Source organism: Carassius carassius, chromosome 3, assembly GCF_963082965.1.
Source record: "Carassius carassius chromosome 3, fCarCar2.1, whole genome shotgun sequence".
Classification (NCBI taxonomy): Eukaryota; Metazoa; Chordata; class Actinopteri; order Cypriniformes; family Cyprinidae; genus Carassius; species Carassius carassius.
The window spans coordinates 1,268,441-1,276,368 of NC_081757.1; the positions used below are offsets into that span (position 1 = coordinate 1,268,441).

The following is a 7,928-nucleotide window of genomic DNA, read 5'->3' on the forward strand; positions in this document are numbered from 1 at the left end:
ATGAAATGATACCAATGTTTTTGACGTCGGGTCTGTAATGAAGGCAAGCCAATTAAACTATAGAGGTCGCAGTGGTGGGTATTATATGGAGCATTGGTGACAAAACGGATGGCAGTATGATATACAACATCTAGTTTACTAAGGAGAGAGTTTGAAGCAATTCTGTAAATAATATCACCGTAGTCAATAATTGGAAGGATGGTCATTTTCACGAGAGCGAGTTTTGCTGGAAAAGTAAGAGAGGCTTTATTACGGAATAAGAAGCCAATTCTGGATTTGATTTTAGTTTGGAGCTGATTAATGTGGGTCTGGAAAGAAAGAGAAGAGTCTAACCAAACCCCTAGGTATTTGTACTTGTCTACCTGTTCTATAGCAGACCCATCTAGTGTGGTGATGCTTAATGGGCAGGTAGGTACAGTGCGGGATCGGTTAAAAAACATACATTTAGTTTTGGTCGAATTTAAAAGCAGTTGAAGGGAACATAATGAATGCTGTATATTATTAAAACTCTCTTGAAGATTTTTTAACACAGTGTCCAACAACGGGCCAGACGTATAAAGGATGGTGTCGTCTGCATAGAGGTGGATCAAAGAATCACCTGCAGCAAGAGCAACGTCATTAATATATACAGAAAATAGAGTCGGCCCTAGAATTGATCCCTGAGGCACCCCCACGGTGACAGCCAGTGGACTGGAAAGTAGGCCCTCTGACTTAACACATTGAAACCTGTCAGAGAAATAATTTTTGAACCAAGCAAGGCAATCATCTGAGAACCCCAAGTTCCTTAATCTATCAATTAAGATGCTATGATTGACAGAGTCAAAGGCCTTGGCCAGGTCAATAAAGACTGCTGCGCAATAGTATCTTTGATCAATAGCAGTTATGATGTCATTTGTAACTTTAAGTGTGGCTGAAGTGCACCCATGAACGGCTCGGAAACCAGATTGCATTTCGGAAAGACTATGATGAGATTCAAGATGGTGAATAATTTGTTTATTAATAATTCTTTCGAAGACCTTTGAAATGCAGGGAAGAATAGAGATCGGTCTATAGCAGTTTGGATCTAAACTATCCCCTCCTTTGAATAAAGGGATTAATTTATCATTTTATCATTCAGTTTAATCATCTACTCATTTATACTAATCATTTCAGTCATTAAATACCCATTCCATTGATTTACTAATTGATTAGTCGTGTCTATTATCCATCCATCCATCCATCCATCTTCTTCCGCTTATCCGGGCCGGGTCGCGGGGGCAGCAGTCTAAGCAGAGAACCCCAGACTTCCCTCTCCCTAGACACTTTCTCCAGCTCTTCTGGGGGGACACCGAGGCATTCCCAGGCCAGCTGGGAGACATAGTCTCTCCAGCGTGTCCTAGGTCTTCCCCGGGGTCTCCTCCCAGTGGGACGCGCCCGGAACACCTTCCCGGGAAGGTGTCCAGGAGTCATCCGGAACAGATGCCCGAGCCACCTCAGCTGACCCCTCTCGATGTGGAGGAGCAGCGGCTCTACTCTGAGCTCCTCCCGGGTGACTGAGCTTCTCACCCTATCTCTAAGGGATCGCCCAGCCACCCTGCGGAGAAAGCTCATTTCGGCCGCCTGTATCCGGGATCTTGTCCTTTCGGTCATGACCCAAAGCTCATGACCATAGGTGAGAGTAGGAACGTAGATTGACCGGTAAATCGAGAGCTTTGCCTTGCAGCTCAGCTCTTTCTTCACCACGACAGACTGGTACATCGACCGGTTACTGCAGAAGCTGCACCGATCCGTCTGTCAGTCTCCCGTTCCATCCTTCCCTCACTCGTGAACAAGACCCCAAGATACCTGAACTCCTCCACTTGAGGCAGGAACTCTCCACCAACCTGAAGTGGGCAAGCCACCCTTTTCCGACTGAGTTTCTATTATATTGTAGTTTTTATAATATTGTTCTTCTGGTGTTTATTCTTATGACTGTGGGTTTTAAGGGCTGTTTGTCTTCATGAATCAGAGATCCGAGGGAAAGGAAACTCAAGGTTTATGGGATGTTGTTGTGGATCAGTTTGGTGTAACAGAACTTCTTGAATTTGTTCTGGTCAGATGAAGTCTGAGCATTAAATCATACACAACTAAGATTCTTCATTAAACTCTTATCCTTTTATCATCACTTCGTCTGCTGCTTCTGCTCTTCTCTGGGTTTTTCCTCAGTCAGCTTCTTCTCTGATAGAAGACTGGTAATACAGTTTTGGGTATTTTGGGCACCAGACCAGACTTCTGTGAACAGGTTTTGGGTTATAGACTACTTTGCTGAAGAGTTGTTCTATTACCAGACAAAACTAATATTTTCTGATGAGATCTGCCATGTGGGGCTGGATCTTAATTATCTGGCGATCTAACTATTGAATATACTAGAGAGACATTTGTTTTGCTTATGTAATATGTTTAGAGATAACAGTGCATATGTATCTCTAAAGTAACTGAATCAAGCACGTGTGTAAGCAGTTCACTCAGATTCATTTCTGAAGCAATGCAAGCGTCACTGTGTCTGCTGCTGTGAATCTCTTTTAGCCGTCTGTTGTCTTCACTGGACTCGGAGACCTTTAACAGATAAAACAGATACAAGATGATGCATTATGATGTGAATCATGAGCTCATTCTGTTGAAGATTTACAGTTTTAAGATCACAATAAACTGATCATCACAAATAACTGAATCACTTAAAGCAGATTTATAATGTAAAAGAATCAATGCATGCCCTGATCTGCATGAACGAGTGCAAACAGACATTTTCAGTTACTGTAAGAATTGTTTTACGATTGTAACAGAATTCTTACGTGTTTTATTCTTCTTCCTCAAAGGTTGAGCACAAGTTTCATCACCAGCATCAGCTTCTGAAGAACACAAATGATGATAAAACACATGATTGTCCTCCATGAGTCACGTGACTTCAGGAATCAGAGTGATGTGTGACAGAAACGGTGAAGGTTCATATTTCAGGTCGGTGGTTTGACTGTAATAGTGCTGAAGCTTGTCTTGTGTTTCTCTCACCTCTGTCTGTGTTGTGCTTCAGTTCAGAGTACAAAGTGTCTCCAGACTCACTGCTCTTCCCTGAAACACATCAACAGACGTCTGAACAACACTAAAAACTGATCAGATGAGCACACAGCGATGGACCAGACCACAAAGAAACCACAGATTTATTAATTAATAAGTGTGAATATAATTTCCAGTAAACAGAATGACAATCAATTCGTTATAATTATTTTATTAGCAGGTTCTGTAAAATATTTAGGCTATATTATTAGTTTAAACATTTTCACGTGATCTGTAATCAGAAAATTAGTAAGTCCAGCAGCTATCATGAAAAACAAGAGGTTGGTTATCTGACTCTCTGATTATAAACCTGTTTTATTTCTGATCTAAATTCAGGAAAGCAGAACCAGTAAAAACAGACAGATGTAAATGTTGTGTGCTTCTGTGTTTCTAAACAAGTGAATTGTTTCTCTCAGTCTTTATGACTGTAAAGGGTTTATTTTTCTGAAAAAGATGATTCTTTCAGAGTTAAATGTGATGAATCATTGTGTTCAGATGCAGTTTGTTGTGTGTTTACCTTTGCCCTTGGTCTTCTTTCTGTCCTGTAAATCAATCTGTGCATAAACCAGATCACTGGGTCCTGCAGTATTCAAATCTGTATTAATATGAATAATAATGTATTAATCAGTATTAATATTAATACAGAACAGAGGATCAGTCAATCAGTCAAAGTGTTCAGAACAATGGCTCTAGATCACCTTAAAAAGTTTTGATGAAACTTGATTTAATGAATTATAATTGTTGATTTTGAATGATATGTGTTTAAATGAACAATTTGTATGAATACTAGAAGACTATGACTTTAAATGATTAGTTAGTGAGGCTGACCAGACTGTAGAGGAAAGTTTTCTGGTTGAGATACTGCAGATTGATTTGGGACTGATGTCTGGTTAATGTTACGCTGCTGATCTAGAATAGAAACAAAGAGCATTATGGTCACTCAAGAGTATCTGCAGTGATTACACTGACTCTTTCTGCTGATATTTAGATCTTCTCATGAGCCTTTATTCATAAACTGTATCTCTCATGTGTTTCTGTTCAGTTGTATTAATCATGTGATGAACACCTTTGTTCTTCTTGTATCTCCACAGCAGCAGCAGAGAGATGAAGATCAACAAGAAAACACTGGATCCCACAACCACAGCAGTGACCAGAAGAGAAGATGAAGAGTCTGAGACTGGAGAACAAACACATTCAGATCTGATTGTAAGTCACATACTGTGTGATAAAATTACAAAGGTACATACAATCAGTCATTATTTCCAGACTTCTGACTTTACACTCATGTCCCTGCTGGATATAACACTTCATCAGAAAGATAGCGTTTATGTTTATGTATCCGGCACATTCTAGTCGTGGCCTAATGGTTAGAGAGTTGGACTCCCAATCGAAAGGTTGTGAGTTCGAGTCCCGGGCCGGCAGGAATTGTGGGTGGGGGGAGTGCATGTACAGTTCTCTCTCCACCTTCAATACCACGACTTAGGTGCCCTTGAGCAAGGCATCGAACCCCCAACTGCTCCCCAGGCGCCGCAGCGTAAATGGCTGCCCACTGCTCCGGGTGTGCTCACAGTGTGTGTTCACTGCTCTGTGTGTGTGCATTTCGGATGGGTTAAATGCAGAGCACAAATTCTGAGTATGGGTCACCATACTTGGCTGAATGTCACTTCACTTTACTTTCTATAATCAACCTTGTTTTCCTAAAAGCAGGTGTTTAAACCCTCAAAACTGATAATTACTTTTGTGCAACGGTGCATCATGTAGAGCCTGGTAATGTTAGTTTATCACAGTATTTACTCACCATTAGCAGACAGATGTATTCGGTTACTGTCCTGTGATGAGTTTGGTCTCTGATCTCTCTGTCCTCTACACCAGTACTGACCCTGATCAGATGTAATTACTCCTCTGATAGTGAGAGTGTCTCTGTTTACAGTGTAACGATCAGACGTCTGTAACATTACACTGTCTGTGTCTTTATACCACTCATATCTCCAGTCATGTGTCTGGTCAATTCTCCATCCCCAGCTACCGTATCTGTAACTGTAAGTCTCAGTCACACAGGTCAGAGTGACTGTCTCTCCAGTGAATACAGTTCTGTCTGGAGTCACAGTCAGTGAAGATCTGGGGGAATCTGGGAAGATAATAGAAGAAAAATAACCAATTGTGAGACTTACACTGAAGTGTTATACCCTTATGATCTTTAGATATAATCTCAATCTTTACATGTGGGAGCTTGTCGATTCAGTCTGTCTATTCCCAGATAGCAAACGGTCTTGGCCCAAATGTGGCTTCAAGCTAGCACTGCTGGCCTCCTGTCGGCAATGAGAACCAGAGCTGGGCCATGTGTGGCAATGACGGCACGGCGGGGATCCAGCAAACAACATGAGGGCCGATTGTTTATGGGAGGAGTGTGGCCCAGATCAGTCCAGTGATATGTGACCCAAATCAGGCTAAGATCTGGCAGCATATTATGTGACCCATGATAAACAAGATAAATACAATATTGCATGATAATGGTTAAACGATCACACACATTTTAATGAAGTGTAGTATTGTTAAAATGAAGTCTTTGAAATGGCAAGTCAAATCAGAATGAAACATTATCATTAAAAAAATAAGCAAATCAGTCAAGTGCATTAAACTGCACTTAATTATGATTTTATTACATTTTATATTATTATTCTTGGTACAAATAATCTTCGAATCCTTACATGAAAAGAAAGAGAGAGAGAGAGAGAGAGAGAGAGAGAGAGAGAGAGAGAGTATTTAACCGTTATCATGTAATATTTATTTGGTTTACTATGGGACAAACACTGATCTCTAATAGAGAGCGGGGGCACATCATTTTTATTAGTATGCTGTCATGCACAAGCATTAAATAAAATGATCATGAAAGTATTTTATTCTTATTTAATTCCTGTATCCATTTAATGCTTGGTGTTAGGAACAGATCCAAATTCAAACCGCATTCATTGGCGATATGTATCTCCCTCCTCTGTAGCTAAAGTAACTATGTAAAAATGTGCCGTTAAGAAGTTTTACAAGTTTTACAGCAGCGAAATCAAACGCTCATTGGCTCTCGCTGGTTTCGTCAGAGATTGCGACATGCCGTGTTTCCGGTGATGCGTGTTTCGAATGAGAAACGCATTCCTTGATTGAGTGGATCGGGACAGTATTTTCAGCGTTTAACAACTTAAATGATGCCCTGCTCCTCACACTACTATTATATTCTGCCTGAGAGGACTGCAAATGCAATGCATCGTCATTTGGACTACTGTGGTACTGACCTTGATGCTCTGAGTGGCGCCGATACAGGATGGCTGCCTCCGTGACGTGCTCTGCAGTTGTTTTTGTGTTTTTGTTAGTTTGTCCTGTCTTTAGTTATATTCCTGCAATCAGTTTCACCAGGGACGAATTGCTGGATATTCGGCAACACACATCTCCCGATATTTCACCGGTTTTCGACTATTCTGATGTTTTGCTGGACATTCTTGTCGGCGGAGCGGCTGCCCTGATCACACGCTTCAAGGAGGACGCGCAGGCGGGGAAAGCGAGCGGGAGCGCTCGTGAGACTCAGAAAACGCGGATTTCGAACGCCGTTGCCTAGCATCCATCTGGCAAATCTCCGCTCTCTACCCAACAAAACGGACGAACTGCTTCTGCTCTCTCGGACAAATAAAGATTTCTCCCACTCTGCTGCTCTGTGTTTCACGGAAACTTGGCTGAATGACACCATACCGGACAGCGCGCTCCATCTGCCGGACTTTCAGCTGTTTAGAGCGGATCGCGACGCAGAATCAACGGGGAAATCGCGCGGCGGTGGGACATGCTTTTACATCAATGAACGGTGGTGTACAGATGTAACTGTGTTAAAGAAGACGTGCTGCTCAAATCTCGAAACGCTCTTCATTAACTGCAAGCCGTTCTATTCGCCGCGGGAGTTTCATTCGTTCATTCTGGTGAGTGTTTACATCCCTCCTCAAGCGCACGTGAGCTCAGCTTTACAGAAACTCGCTGAGCAGATCACAGAGACAGAACAACAACACCCAGACTCTGTTTTAATCATTCTTGGGGACTTTAATAAAGCCAATCTCTCCCGTGAACTGCCAAAATACAGACAGCATGTTACTTGTCCCACAAGAGACAGTAATATATTGGATCACTGTTACACAACAATAAAGGATGCATTTCACTCTGTTCCACGAGCAGCTTTGGGACATTCTGATCACCTTCTGGTTCATCTTATACCGACCTACAGGCAGAAACTAAAATCAGCTAAACCTGTATTAAGGACTGTAAAAAGATGGACTAATGAAGCAGAGCAGGATTTACAATCTTGTTTTGACCTCACTGATTGGAGTGTTTTTGAAGCTGCTGCCACTGATCTGGACGAACTCACAGAGACCGTAACATCATATATCAGTTTCTGTGAGGATATGTGTATTCCTACCAAGACTCAACTAAATTACAACAATGACAAACCGTGGTTCACTGCAAAACTCAGACAGCTCCGTCAGGCCAAAGAAGATGCTTACGTGAAGGGGGACAATGTCTTGTATAAACAGGCTAAATACACACTGGAAAAGGAGATCAAAGTGGCAAAGAGGAATTATTCTGAAAAAATAAGGACTCAGTTCACTTCGAACGACTCCGCATCAGTGTGGAAAAACCTAAAGAAGATCACCAATTACAAGACACCACCCCCAAGCACTGTGGAAAATCAACGACTGGCAGACGATCTGAACGAGTTTTACTGCAGGTTTGAAAGAACACCCATCACCTGCCCTGAACACCTCTCCACACAACCGTTCACACCAATAACAACTCCTGCAACCAACCCTGAATGCCTCTCCAAACAAACG

At 41.9% G+C, this 7,928-nt stretch overlaps 1 long non-coding RNA gene across 2 annotated transcripts; it reads right to left on the minus strand.

Moving 5' to 3' along the window:
- Positions 1-1,905: 1,905 nt before the first annotated feature.
- On the minus strand, positions 1,906-3,688 carry LOC132115847 (uncharacterized). Of its 2 annotated transcripts, XR_009425574.1 has the most exons (4): positions 3,587-3,688; positions 3,025-3,084; positions 2,811-2,867; positions 1,906-2,574 (listed from the first exon to the last, which is right to left on the minus strand). It is a non-coding gene; the product is annotated as an uncharacterized LOC132115847 (long non-coding RNA). The 2 variants fall into 2 exon arrangements; XR_009425573.1 differs by lacking the exon at positions 3,587-3,688 and having other exon boundaries at positions 3,025-3,166.
- Positions 3,689-7,928: the final 4,240 nt, after the last annotated feature.